Genomic DNA, 15,712 nt, shown 5'->3' on the forward strand with positions numbered 1-15,712 from the left:
TCCGAGGTCCTCCAGCCTTTCGCCTGTTTGTTTTTTTAGGACTGTTTTTTCACTTGTGTCTCTGTTTGTTTTCCTCCTCTGTGTTTTCAGTTTTGGATTATTTTTGTGCTGTGTTTTTGCCTGGATTTCTATGCTGCATGCTCGGACTATTTTAATGTATTTTTAGACTTTTGGGTGGTTTTGCTTTTTGAATTGTTTGTTGGGATTAGCACAGTTGTTTTGGCTTTTCAAATGGTTACTCCCTAGTTTGTTAATTAAAGACTCTTATCATAACTGTCAGTCTGCGTCCTGCATTTGGGTCCCTCCAGCAAGTGCCTGACAGAAAAATCTGGCCAAAATGGACCCCGTGGATGCTTAGTATATAGGAACCGAGATAAACACCTTGGCTCAGGTCTCGGCCAGCAACACCAGGACCCTCACCTTACAGCAGCCATTGGCGGTTCCACAGTTAAAACCAGTCCTAGCTATGGTAACCCCACTGAGAGCCTCACCTAGCCCCGCCTGCACATTTCTCTGGGGAACCCGGATCTTGCCACTCCTTCCTCACACAGTGCATTGTCATCTTCTAGCTCCAGCCTTCTTCATTTCCAACCGTGCAAGCCAAGGTGTCGTACGTGGTATCCTTGCTGACCGGAAAGGCTCTGTGATAGGCGACTGCCGAGTAGGAGAGCCAGTCTGCCTTCTGTTCTTCTTTTGCCGCCTTCTCGGGTTAGCTCCGCAAGACCTTTGATACTGCCACTCCCCGGCAGGATGCTGCACGGTCACTTCTCTCAACCACCCAGGGTAGTTGCTCAGTTGCCAATTATGCTGTGGATTTCTGCAGAGACACCGTTGACAGTGGTTAGGACCACACCGCTTTGTACGACACCTTCCTGTGAGGCCTTGCTATGGATGTGAAGGATGAGCTGGCTGTCCAGGAGTTACCAGTTGGCCTAGATGGTCTAATCACTCTGAACACCAGGATTGACCAAAGGTTTTTGGACCGATGCGTTGAAAGGCAATTGAAATGCCCTTAACTTGGTCCTCAGTTCCCAGTTTGTCAAAAGACCCCTACAGAACCCCTGACTTTGCTTCAGCCTATGGAAATAGGGCACCGACATTTATTGCTCACAGAGAAGGAGAGGCGCTGCTCCGAGGGGCTCTGTCTCTATTGTGGGGAACCAGGGCACATGGCGGCCTGGTGCCCAGCAAAAGGCAGGGTTCACCATTGACGGGGGGAGCCCACATCAAGCCAACCACTGGCTGTCTCCTCCAAACCACTTCTTAAAGTACAGATCTGCATTTGAAACCATACCCACAAGTTGGCAGCATTCATTGACTCCGGAGCAGACTCTGAATTCCTGGATGATAACATGGTGTGTTAATTTGGCATCTAGACTGAACAGCTGCTTACCACCCTGCAGGCCTAAGATGGGCACACCCTTTACCAGGCATCTTGCCGTACCAAGCCACTGCTTGTTACCATCCCCATACCTGCTTGTGACCATGACGCCTCCCTCCCAGATGCATCCCGTCATGAGGCACATCAAGACCCAGCTTCCACCCACACTGGACCCCATGCAGTTCCACGGACGATGCCATCTCCACAACCCTCCATCTGGCCCTCACCCACCTGGATAACAAGGACTCATATGTTCGAATGCTGTTTATTGACTTCAGCTCAGCATTCAACACAATCATTCCTCAGCACCTGATCGAGAAGTTGAGCCTACTGGGCCTAAACATCTCCCTCTGCAACTGGATCCTGGACTTCCTGACTGGGAGACCCCAGTCAGTCCAGATCGGGAACAGCATCTCCAGCACCACCGCACTGAGCACTGGAGCCCCTCAGGGCTGTGTGCTCAGCCCACTGCTGTTCACTCTGCTGACTCACGACTGTGTAGCAATGCACAGCTCGAATCATATCATCAAGTTTGCCGATGACACAACCATGGTGGGTCTCATCAGCAAGAACGATGAGTCAGCATACAGAGAGGAGGTGCAACGGTTAACAGCCTGGTGTGGAACTAACAACCTGTCTCTGAACGTGGACAAAACGAAAGAGATGGTTGTTGACTTCAGGAGAGGACAGAGCGACCAATCTCCACTGATTATTGATGGATACTCAGTGGAGATCGTCAGAGCACCAAATTCCTTGGTGTTCATTTGGCAGACAACCTCACCTGGTCACTTAACACCAGCTCCATCACGAAAAAAGCCAAGCAGCGTCTCTACTTTCTGAGAAGGCTGAGGAAAGCTCATCTCCCTCCATCCTGTCCATGTTCTACAGAGGGACCATTGAGAGCATCCTGAGCAGCTGCATCACTGCCTGGTTTGGAAATTGCACCATCTCGGATCGCAAGACCCTACAGAGGATAGTAAGGACAGCTGAGAAGATCATCAGAGTCTCTCTTCCCTCTATCATGGACATTTACACTACACGCTGCACCCGCAAAGCACACAGCATTGTGGACGACCACACACACCCGTCACACACACTCTTTACACTCCTGCCATCAGGAAAACGGTTCTGAAGCATTCGGGCCGCCACATCAAGACTGTGCAACAGTTTCTTTCCCCAAGCCATCAGGCTTCTGAATACACAGAAATGAAACAGAACACACATACACATTTACTCAATGTGTGTACCGAACTGTACAACCTGGACTAAATACTTAACACACACTCATCTCAATCCATTCCACAACCATTAATTTATTTATTATTTATTATACTCGACCGTACTATACTCCTTAACTGCTGTTTTTTGCACATTTATCACTATTATACTTTTTACATGCTGTCTTTTCACCTCTTGACTGCTGCTGTTCTTTTGCACTACACTGTTCTGTTTGTTCTGTTTATATTTACTCCCAGTTATAGTTTTTACATTTTACATTTCACCTAGCACAGTACTGTATAATTTGAGTTTACAGTAGGTTTACTAGTCAGTGCTATATTGGTTTTTTGTCTTGTCTTGTCTTGTGTTTTCTGTCTGCACTGTCTGTCTGTACTGTTTTTTTGTCTGCACTGTTTGCACTAGGTTGCACTCGATGCACTTTATGTAGCTTGTCTTGTGTTGTAGCTTTATGTTGTCCAGTGTAGCACCAGGGTTCCGGAGGAATGTTGTCTCGTTTTTACTGTGTACTGTGTACCACTGTGTATAGTAGAAATGACAATAAAAGCCTCTTGACTTGACTTGACAAACACCAGGAGTGGCTCTCATTCCTGATCATCCCCTTGTCCCATGCTCATGTCATGCTTGGTTTTCCCGGCTTTGGAAACACAACCCCCATCTAGATTTTAACAGTGTATGAGTCTTAGAATAGGAGTGCCCTGCCAGACCCACTGCATTTCCTTAACCGGCCCTGCACTTGTCCCGCCATGTCAGGAGCCTCAACCTGATTTTAGCTCTATCCTGGCAGGCTACCATGACCTGGGGGCCGTTTTTAGCAAGGTCAAGCACCCGCCCTGCCACCACACCAGATATACGACTGTGCCATCGATCTGCTGCCTGGAACCTCTCCTCCCCAGGGACGTTTGTACCATCTGTCTGGACTTGAGCAGGAGGCAATGCACCAGTATATCCAGCAGTCTCTCTCTGCCGGGATTATTCACCCTTCCTCCTCCAGTGCTGGGGCTTGGTTCTTCTTCATGGAGAAGAAAGACAAGATCCTTTGCCTAAGTATAGACTATCGGGGGCTTAACACCATTACTGTCAAGAATCGCTAATCGGGAGGGAGATGAGGGAAGACTGCGTTTAACACCCCTTCCGGACATTAAGAATACTTGGTAATGCTGTTCGGCCTGACCAACGCTCCAGCAGTGTTCCAGGCTCTGATCAGTGATGTCTTGTAACACATGCTTAACTGCTTTGTATTCGTTTACCTTTACGACATCCTCATTTTCTCTTGAACCCAGGAGGAACACGTCACGTTTCTGCCTAGTCTGAGAAATGTGAGTTTCACGTCACCACCACCTCATTCTTGGGGATCATACTGTCAGCCGGGAAGATACAGATGGACACAGGCCGAATCCAGGTAGTCAGAAGTTGGCCTACTTAAGAGGTTCCTTGGTTTTGCCAACTTTTATCTGCGATTTATCCGGGGTTATAGCTCTATTGTGGCCCCCCTTCACCAGCCCACTTCCAACTATCGGCTGTTCCTGTGGGACTCTGAGTCTTAACAGGCCTTCTCAAAACTTAAAGACCTTTTTACATCTGCTCCTGTTTTGGCCATGCCTGACCGGATTTGTCAATTTGTTGTAGAGGTTTTCTGCTCTAGGGGTGGGGGTTGTACAGGAGTGGCGTCATTGGTTTGAGGTTGTGGTTTCCTGTACGAGAACATCAGCAGGAAAGTGAAACACCTCAACAGCACTCAGTATCAGAGTTCACATGCAAAGATGGTTCCAGATTTATCATCAACACGATACTGAGTTACGGATCACCGCAGTCTGGAGTACCTGAAGTCGGCCAAACCCTTGACACCCCATCAGGCATGCTGGGGGCTTTTCTTTGGCCGTTTCAACTTTTCCCATGTCCCGTGCCCCGCTACCGGGTAAGCCATTCCATTTTGATCACCCTGAGCAACCCAGAGGGTTCGCGGCGTGCACTTCCAGTTTTGCAATGTGCACTTCTGGGTTGGTGGCCATTTTTTCACACCCTGTTGATTATCTTCTTATAAAATGGAATGTTTTATTCTTTTAATAAAAGTAACACTAAATTACTGATCAGTAGTAGAAGCTTAAGCTGAATAATTCACCCATCACTGACTGACAGTATTTGTTTTAGGCTGTTAGGCTGTAACACCCTGAAACTGAGTTACAGTACAGTGGCCAGGCTTTTACATAGGTTTTCCAAGATGGGTTCCACTCAGAACAGACCGTTTCTAGGTTATGTATGTAACCCTAGTTCCCTGAAGGAATGAGATGCTGCATCGAATCGCATTGTCCACGCTCTGAAATAAATTTTGTAATTAGTCAAAATTGGATGCAGGCCATCACCAGTGGATGATGTCACGACCAGGAAGTATAAAATGCACATGGAGTGGCAGGGTGGCAATCATGCCAGACTGACCTGTCCCTGACTAGGTCAAAAGACAGAGGGGCCAGGAGTGGCACTGAGGTCCAGACTGTAGAAATGGACGAAGGTCAGCAGGGTAGACGAGATTGCAGCATTGCAGATGTCTTAGAGAGGTACTTCAGGGGACCATGACTCTGACCCCGAATGGAGCAGGGGAACCAGAGGACTCATAAGAGGATGCAATAACATCAATGACCCATCTGCTCAAGGTCTGCTTATTGCAGGAAGGCCTCCCCTCGGAGGGCTGTCACAGACAAGCAGATGGTCAGACATCACTGGGGGAAGTTCCAGGTATGGCCAGTACCTTTTTGTAACCTAGAACGGGTTACTTCCCCAAGGTGCCCTCGTTCGTTCCATGACCAAGGGCACTTTGGGGAAGTAACCCATTCTAGGGTTCAAAAAGTACTGGCCATACCTGGAATAAACTCCAGAAAGGAGGGTTACAAAAGGGCCTGCAGATCTCCGAGAGCAACTTCCCCTGGGACCACAGGAGGATCTGTTGCACTAGCCTGTAGAGGGGGTGTGAGAGCAGACCTCCATTATGGTTGATGTATGAGACCACCGAGGTGTTGTCGGAATGTGGTGACATCTGAGGTCTGAGAAAAAACTGTTTAATTGCTAGAAGCATGGCCAGCATCTCTACGCAATAGATGTGCCACAGTAGATGGGGGGCCCTTCTAATAGACCTTGGGTGGAAGCGGCCCACCCTGTGAGGGACGCATCCATCATTAGCATTACACGACGACTGGGGACTTCCCCCACAGGGCCCTGAGATAGGAACCCGGGATCTCTCCAAACATCTAAGGCACATAGGCATCACCGCATGACCCTGACTGTACGGAGGGGGAAACCCTTCCGTGAGAGGCCATAGGTCCTGAGCCACCACTGGAGGCGTCTCAAGTACAGAGGGCAAAGTGAAATGACACTGGACACAGCTACCATGAGCACTAGCAGTTTATGCAACTGCTTGACAGTGAGGCTGTCCTTCTCTTACCTTCCTGACGGCCGTAAGGATGGACACAATGCAGGCAGGGGAAAGCTGCAACGCATAGTTCTCTGTAATGGAGAAGCACACTCTTCCCGGCATTCAGCCAAAACCCCAAAGCCTTTATGTAAACAAGAACGACATCTCATTGCGAGACCGTTAACTGCTCTGATTAAACTAATATCAACCAGTCGTTGATATAGTTGAGGATGCTGAAGCCCTGAAGTCTCAGGGAGACCAGAGCCGCATTGACACACTTTGTGAAGATGCGGGGTGAGAGGGTAAGGCCAAATGGAAGAACCTGATACTGGTAAGCTTCAGCCCCGAAAGCAAACCCCAGGAACTTTCTGTGAGAAGGACGGATAGATAGATGGAAGTATGCACCCTCTAGATCTACTGTGACAAACTAGTTCTCGTATCTGATTTGAGACATTACCTGCTTGAGGGTCAGCAAGAGTCTCAAGAGTGAGCCAGCTGACGAAGATCCAGAACATGACACAACCCACCGTCCATTTTAGGAACTATGAAGTACCGGCTGTAGAACCTAGACCTGGACTAGAACTTTCCATGACCAGAGCCTGCTCGGGTTCTCACTAGAGTGGAAACAACCCCATCAAAACGGGGTGGACGAGACCCAAAAAGAATCGAATAGCCTCGTTCCACAGTGCACAGGACCCCCTGAGACAACATACTTTAGTCAATAATTTTGTATTTTGTTATGTAAAATATTATTAAATATTATTTTATATATTATTTAACCCAGCCATTAGGGTTGCACAAGCCAGCGCACTTTCAGTGGCAGTCCCAAGCCCAGATAAATAGGAAGGGTTGCGTTAGGAAGGTCAGCGTAAAACATGTGCCAAATCAAATGGGCGGATCACGAAAGAGAAATTTATACTGGATCAGTCGAGGCCTGGGTTACCAATGACCGCAGCAGGGATCATTAGCCAGCAGGGTACAGATGGAAATTGGGCTACTGTTGGCCAAGAAGGAGAGAAGGAAGACGTCTACAGAGACGGCAGGGAAAAGAGAAGTAAAGGAGAGTTGAGGTTAGAGTTGGTACTTTAAATGTTGGTACTATGGCTGAGAACGGGAGAGAGATAGCTGATATGATGGAGAGGAGAAAGGCAGATATGTTGTGTTCAGGAGACCAAGTTGTGGCCAGGAGCATTGGAGGTGGGTTTAAACTGTTCTCTCATGGTATGGATGGAAAGAGAAATGGTGTAGGGAAGATCCTGAAGACAGACAGGGGTCTTCATGGACTATGATGTTTCACGGATGATATTGTTTTTTTGTGGTGAGAGTAGGGAGCAGGTGGAGAAGAGGCTGGAGAGGTGGAGGTACACACGGGAGAGAAGGGGAATGAAAGTCAGTAGGAGTAAGACAGAGTACATGTCTTTGAATGAAAGGGAGGGCAGTGAAGTAGTATGGTTGCTGGAAGAAGAGACGGTAAAGGTGGAGGAGTTCAGGTACCTGGGGTCAACAGTGCAAAGTAATGGATAGTGTGTTAGAGAAGTGAAGAAAAGAGTGCAGGCAGGTTGGAGTCACTGGAGAAGAGCGATAGCAGGAGTGATTTTGTGATAGAAGGGTATCTGCAAGAGTGAATGTTAAAGTGTATAGGACTGTGGTGAGACCTGCGATGTTGTATGGTTTAGAGACAGTGGCATTGAGTAAAAGACAGGAGGTGGAGCTGGAGGTAGCAGAGCTGAAGATGCTGAGGTTTTTGTTGGGAGTGATGATGATGGACAGGATTAGAAATTATTTTATTAGAGGGACAGTGCATGTAGGAGGCTTTGTATACAAGGTGATTGAGATGAGATTGAGATAGTTTGGACATGTGCAGAGGAGGGACATGGTGTATATCGCTAGGAGAATGCTAAGGATGGAGCCACCAGGAAGGAGGAAAAGAGGAAGGCCAAGGAGGAGGTTTATGGATGTGGTGAGGAAAGACATGCAGGTAGTTGGGTTGAAAAAGGACAGGGAGGTATGGAGATGGATGATTTGCTGTGGTGACCCCTAATGGGCGAAGCCAGAAGAAGAAGAAAAAGACGAAGATTTTATATATTATTTAACCAAGCAGACATTTTGATTAAAATTGTTTTAAAAATGTAAACGGTTTAAATGTTTATGATTACAAATGTTAATAATAATAAACTGCATTAATATAAATTGAAAAGCAATTTTAGGTTTTGCACTTCTTCCCCCCCAAACTGAGACTTAAAAATCGAGGTACATACCGAACTGTGAGTGTTGTGTAGTCTAAATGAAGTCTAAACAAAGATGTAGGTCTGATGATGCAGATTTTTCTACACTCGAATGTACATACTGTACATTTTTAAATACTCTGTGTCATGTTTGCAGTTGCCATTTATTATACTCTGCTTGCTGATTTATAATTAAAGAAAATAGGAAATCATGACCCCCTACAGTACATCGTATAGTGTGTTGTTAATGCAGAAAATAATCTGCTTCCTGGAAAGAAGTTATATATTTCATGAATAGCTATATTTACACTCACAAGACACATTTTGCTACCAGCACTTCCAATGTTCTTTGTGGTTATTTTTCACGCTTAGCTGACAAGCTGCAACCTGATTGGTCGAGTGGTCTGAAATTATTCGAGAGCATTTTTTGCATTTCTGACAGTTTGTGAGCATTTATGAAATGCTGAACTATTTCAACAATGCCTTGTAAAAGAACCCCCTTCCAAAAAATGTGAAAGCAGCTTCAAATTCTACACAGTAAATTCACTATAAAAAACTGAAACCCTTCAAATGTGACACATGTAATTAAACAAATGTGTCTAGTTTAGAATTGCCTTTTATTATTCTCTGTTTGCTTAATTTATATTTAAAGAAAATATATAATCATGACCCCCTACAGTACATCGTATAGTGTGCTGTTAATGCAGGAAATAATCTGTTTCCTGTAAGAAAGTTCATTTGCTCTCACTTTTGTTCTTAGTGTTCATGATCTCTAAACCAGGTTATTCCGTCTTCTAAGAACAATTGAGTATATATTTATTTTCTAAATTAGGAGGTTTACATTTTGTATCTAGCAATTAAACGTGCTTGAAATTAAATTATTTTTCAAGGTAATAAAATAAGTATAATCAGTTTAATCGTTCCAATATGTGATCTAGCTTTTTTTTTTAATTATAATTACACTTACCAGCCAACAGTGAAGCTGTAGGGACACTGACTATGGAGAGAAAATAAAGAGGATGTAAACCAGTGATATAAAATCCTAAAGCTGTCTTTAGCATGATACTCTTTAATTATACTAAAATATAAATAATCCTCAGCTGTATATGAATTTAGACTTAGAGACTTTATTCGTCATTGTAATGATACAAAAAATTAGTTTGGTAGCTCTCAGAGACCAGCAGCAATAAAAAAATAAAATGTAAGAGTAAAAAAAAGAATAAACAAAGATAATAAAATATAATATAATGAAATATATGTGCAGTGTAACATGAACATATATTTATTAAAATAATTGTGCATGTTACATATATTTAATAAATAGTATCAGTCATTGTATTAAAAAAATATTAATATTATTCTTAAACTAAATTATTTTAATAGTATCAGTAATTCAGTCATAAGCAGAACAGTAGTGCTGTGACCGAACGCTCTGTGCTTCTGCTTCACCATGCTGTTAAATACTAAAGAGTTTGTGTAATGAGTCTGTTAGAAATTTGCTTATTGTTAGGAATATAACTGTTTTCAGCAGGTAATTGGTTCAGTCCTCACTACACATATTAACACCTTTCATGAAAATGAACATATGAAAAGAGTAACACGGCCAGAAGCTCGTACATGAACACTGTGTATTAGAATTTAAACCACAGTGCTGGTCTGGATTCTGATTGGTCAGAAGGTATTGATTAATTCTCTATTACCAGCTCTAACAGGATTTTATTACCATAATAATATGTTTAGAGGTTCTAATGTAAAAGATCTTTGGCAAAATCTGAAGATTATAAAAAAGATAAGATAAACTTTAATCACCCTTTAAAGAAAAGTTTCTTTCATTTTTAAAGTCTCCAACAGGAGAAAAGACAAGCAGATTGAACAGTAAATAATTATAACGGCCATTAAAGCTTAATGTCGAGCGCAACAGTAATATCGCATCAGCATGTTTTTACTCAAACAAGAAGTGTAACAGTTTAAGCACATCTCACACAGCTCAAAATAAGATTATATACAAAATAGTCATTTATATTTTTTCTATAAAATTGTAAACAATAAAAAAATAAAGACAATAATGTATCTACATAAAGCAAGATAATATAGGTAAAAAAAAAAATCTAATCTCCTCAAAGACCTCAAAAATCAGTAAATAATAATAATCATCTTGCAGAGATTCTTTGTGATATGAACTGTTAAACAAAACCCTGTCTCGTGTATAATTCACAATGATAAATTGTGGAAACTGTGGAATTATATATAAAAGATTTTTTACCAAGGAATAAAGTTAGATGAAGTTTCAGCATGCTGGTTCTTCAGGTGTAGATCAGTTTGATGCTAATTTCTGCGCTCACTGTCGATCTTTTATTTATGGTGAAGCTTCATGAATCTGAAGAGGCGGAGTTTCTTTTTTGCGCAGTTTCTGCTTATGAGAGATAAAAAAATCAGCCAAAAGCACCACTAGTTATAGAAATCTTTTCAAGACTTTCTTTACTCATGATTTCACATTTTGTCTCACACTTTCCTTTTTTCTTTTCTGCTGATGTGAAAAAAAGCTGCTAACCTAGCATACTGTAAAGCACAATAATCCAGTAAAGTCATCGTTATGTGTTATTTTGTGTCATTTTACACCACATACAGCAGATTCAGAGCATATACACCCACCAGGCAAAATGTTATGACCTTATACCATTATAAGCGGTGAAGTGAATAAAACTGGTTATCTCTTCTTCATGGCACCTGTTAGTGGGTGGATCTATTTATTAGGTAGCAAGTGAACATTTTGTCCTCAGGGTCGATGTGTAAGAAGCAGGAAAAATGGGCAAGCACAAGGTTATTAAGGACTATTTTATATATCAAAGTGCTCCAAGGAAGGAACAGTGGTGAACCGGCGACAGGGTCATGGGCGGCTGAGGCTCATTGATGCACGTGGGGAGTGAAGGCTGGTTTGACAAACGAGTTCCTGTAGATCACATTGCTGAAGAAGTTCATTCTTTAATGCTCGATGGGTCACGACTGTTTTAGCAGCACAAAAGGGACCAACACAATATTAGGGAGGTGTATGCTGCATTATGCCTGATCGGTGTATATTACAGTGCTTCACATATTTATGTTATGCCGATTACATATGCAAGATATTTCCGCAAGAATAAAATAATCTGTCAACAAAATTCATACTATTCATTGTTAATCCTCTATTCCAGATATAGACAAGATTTAGAATTAAATTTAACTCATGGCATACTAAGATGCAACACTTAAGCATCGTATCTTCATTTTTCTGTCCCTTTTACCTGATCTCATCAACTGAAAGATTGAATATATAATCACTAATGAAGCACAATATCTATAGTATTGGATATAAAAAATTATCTACACTTTCTAGCAGCAGTTAAAGCAAGATTGAATCCTCTTGATGAATTACTTTCTATAAATGTTTGTTCATCCTAATCCTTTTTTTGAGATTGTGTCTGAGGTAATGAGGACATGACAATTATATATTTCATGAATATCTATATTTACACTCACAAGACACATTTTGCTGCTGTCAGGGCTCCACCGGCTTCGCCTGGTCTCGGCACCCCGCCCGTACTGAGCGCCTCTCCTACATACTAACTATCCACACCTGAACCTAATTCACGAGACCTACTTCAGGACCTTGTCCCCACATTAGGCGTCCGTTTTCTTCGTGTGGACCACGCCTCTCCTCAGGCGCACCACGGATATCGGTTTCACTACCCAATATCCGTTCTCGGACTTTGTGGACCTCGCCACCGTTCGGCGTACCACGGATTATCTCCTTCCTGTTTTGCTTCAGAGCATATTATTCCCTTCCCTCACTTTTCTAAATAAAACCCACTCCATCTACTACAGCTTCCACCTCCATTTCTCCGCGCATGACAGCTGCCAGCACTTCTATATGTTTCTTTGTGGTTGTTTTTACACTAAGCTGGCAAGCTGGAACCTTGGTCGAGTGGTCTAAAAGGATTCAAGAGCATTTTTGCATTTCTGACAGTTTGGGAGCATTTATGAAATGTTTTCCAATGCTTTGTAAAAGAACCCTCTTCCAAAAAAGGTGAAAGCAGCTTCAAATTCAAAACAGTAAATTCACTATAAAAAATGAAACACTTTAAATGTGACACATGTAATTGAACAAATACAAAACCATCATTTTTTAATAAAGATTATTTTTATTATCTAGTTCATGATACAAGAGAAATAATATTGCTGCATTTGTGTTACATTCCCACAGTGGCTCAGGTGAGAGTGTAGGGGTGGCTGGGGTGGGGGTTGTGAGGGTGGCTGGGGTGTGGAAGTGCAGGATGTTTGGATCAAAATGAAGGTAAATATAATAGCACCAGAGGTTAGCGTGTGGTTATTGCATTTATTGATCAAATGCAAAACTGACTTAAAAACAGAATGACAGAAGAGACAAGAAAACAGTCCAGGAAATAGTTGACAGAGAAAAAAGACTCACACAGACCACAGAAACATGGACAGTGCCAGATAAAAATAAACAAAAGAAAAAGACGATTCTAAGCTGCATTTTAAGAAAGCTAACATAAATAACAAACAACAAATCAAGTAGCCAACTAGTCCTTTTCTCGGCCTAAGTAACAAATGGTTCGCAGCAAGTTTTTACGAACAAAGCAACCCTACTTCTGGATACCTCCCTTCATTGTGTCTTCTTTGTGTAGCATAGTCCTGATCTGGACAGTCAAATTCGGGTCAAGCTGCTGTTTTTGTTTCTGCTGTTTTAGTTTTTGTCTCCTTTAACTCTTCTTATATATGCACAATCCCTTGTCGCTTGTTTGAGAGCGGAGCATGCTAGGTCGGTTGACAGGGGGGGAAGAAACCGCCGAAAAGCTTGTTCCCGAAGCCTGTGAACGAGTGCTGGACCGAGAAGATGAGGTAGGAGAAAGGGATAAGCCCGTCTTTAAACCCTCTGTGAGGTCCATTTGCAAGCCCCAGAAACTAGCGTGCCGCTCCGCCTTAGCGAGAGTGCGGACAGAACCGCAAGGAGACGCCATGCTTCCATGGGACAGATTACACACAGATTGCGGTCGGTGTTTGGTCGTTTATTTTTCTTTGCTTATGCTTGTTTCTTTATTTGTTTTCTTTGTAGTTTTTTGGTGCCATGGTGCTGTGATGTTATTGGTATGGTGCTATGAAGTCAGTCAATAGTTGTGATTTATGTAGAGAATTTGCAACAAAGAATTGAGACAATGAGTTCTTCAGTAATGAAGTTTTATTGTATCTGAGTAAAATAAATCACAGGCACCCGTCAAAAAATCTCTGCCTCCTTTGTTCGATGCTGAAGTGCTGCTACAGAGACTAATGACAACACAAAGGTTTGCCACAGGGGGCAATCTCTGACATTGCTTCTACATTTTGAGTTATTCAGAATCACTAAATTGATGACAAGAGCCTTAATTATAGAAGCAAGTTAATAATTCTACAATACAAAACGACTTTTAAAATAAAAATAAAAAGATTATATTAGTACTATAATTTAAGCTATGCTGCAAATATCAACAAATATAAAATCTACACAGGGCAATTTGTATCATAGCTGTAAAAAGAACAACATGAGCATGAGGAGAAGGCAAAATTTTAAGTGCTAGCATTCCAAAGCAAAATTGCTTTTAATAATACTGATTAAATTTTGCAGATAAGACAAACATGGATTAAATAAATGTAATTCACAATCTTTGACCGTCAAATAAAGTAAGAAAATCCTACTGCAATGGTAAATAATAATAAGATATATATAAAGAATAAACTTATTCAAATTTCCATTTAAATCTATCATTCACAATGATAATATCTTAACTATCGAAAGTAATGATCTAATTTAATCATAACTTGTTACTGGACTGTGGATCCTGCACTCTAACCTACACAATTTGCATAAATGTCCGTATCCACATAGTCATTGCCCACATCTCTTTTTTGTTCATCGGGATCAACATTCATGTAATCATCATCCGAGTCTTCGGAATCCTCCTCCTGCTGCTGAAAAATGTTTTCTGCATTTTGATAAATGTCTTCATTGTCATCTGTCTCAGGTTTTCCTTGGGGACTCTCATAAGTGTTGTTGGCACCTCCAACTTGATTTACTTAAAATGTACAGAGGTTTACAGGTTAATTTTCTATATATTCAATTTTCAATAAAACTAATGTAAGAAATGGTCTGTCCTAAATGCTGTTAAAGGAAAATAATCAGTGATTACATCCTACATGATTTTTGTGCAATTTTATGTAAAATTCATAAATTTATAAATTTTTTAATCCATTTATAGTATTTTGTGCAAAGTCTGCAAAACAAAATAAAGACTATTGTATTTCTGGTATAAAACAAAAATATATTAACATTTTAATTGGGTGATTTTATTACTATAGTGAAACTCACACTGCATATCATTTGTCTTATTCAGCTGATTATTTCTTGTTTGTTGCCTTTTACAAAGTAAATGATGAGTGGAACTAGGAAGAGAAGCAGTCCTGCTGTCACTCCAACACCAATGTAGGGAGCTAGAGATGCTGAGAGCAAAATCATCATCATCATCATCATCATCATCATCATCATCATCATCAGGATTTTCAAAAATATAACTGCAGAACAGAAAATGACAGAAACAATTTCTTCTACTCTACCTTTCACAGTGATGACCAGGACCTCATTGGCAGTGGAGGTAAACGTACGTGAAGACACATTAATCTCATAGGTACAGCTGTAGTTTCCATGATGGACAAAATCTGCCTCAGGAAACAGGAAGATGGCTGAGTGGTTAACAGCTGATTGAGTTCTGGTGATGTTGGATCCACTGAACTTCAAGTGGAAGCATCCTCCTGGATACTGAGGTTTAGTGGAGCAGATGATTGAGAAGCTGTAGCCCCTTGTCACATCTGGTCCATCAGACCCCCAGTGGAATGAACCACTGGCAGCACTGAAGGAGATATTGGGCTGCAGCAGGTTTACTAGACAATAACAAACAGAAAAGCCACTTTCGTTAAATCAAGATTGATGAAGCTGCTAAAGGCTGTGTAAGGCACACACTTCATCAATCAAACAATCATACTGTATATTGTTGATATATATTTATTTGATAAAATTAAAGGTGAGAGTCTATAGTGTCATTACTTTGTATCCATAAAAAGGTAAATGTGAATGTTAAGATTGTTTGACACTAGAAATTCAGAGACTGACTGTCTGAATTTTGTAGTTACGTGACACAGCCTATGTGTGTCTTGCCTGGGAGCGGAGCATGCTAAGTCAGTTCTTGAGGGAGCTGACTGTGCACATTGTGCTCACATGTCAATGCGAACACTCTGCTTCCAGTGGGCACTTGTCGAGGAGGCACCTCCGCTCCTTGCGGTACCCATGGCTTACCCTATCGGTATCTTTCCGATCGGGACAGGGCCATGCTGCTGGACGCCCCTCTAGTGCCAACTGGCCTGTTCTGCAACTCCGTG

The 15,712-nt window shown here is 42.1% G+C and overlaps 1 protein-coding gene across 1 annotated transcript in view; it reads right to left on the reverse strand.

Annotated features, from left to right (window-relative positions):
* The window catches only part of LOC124397120 (deleted in malignant brain tumors 1 protein-like), a 224,632-nt gene that overhangs the window by 84,881 nt on the left and 124,039 nt on the right, over positions 1–15,712 (reverse strand). The window lies entirely within an intron of this gene.

Source organism: Silurus meridionalis, chromosome 14, assembly GCF_014805685.1.
Source record: "Silurus meridionalis isolate SWU-2019-XX chromosome 14, ASM1480568v1, whole genome shotgun sequence".
Classification (NCBI taxonomy): Eukaryota; Metazoa; Chordata; class Actinopteri; order Siluriformes; family Siluridae; genus Silurus; species Silurus meridionalis.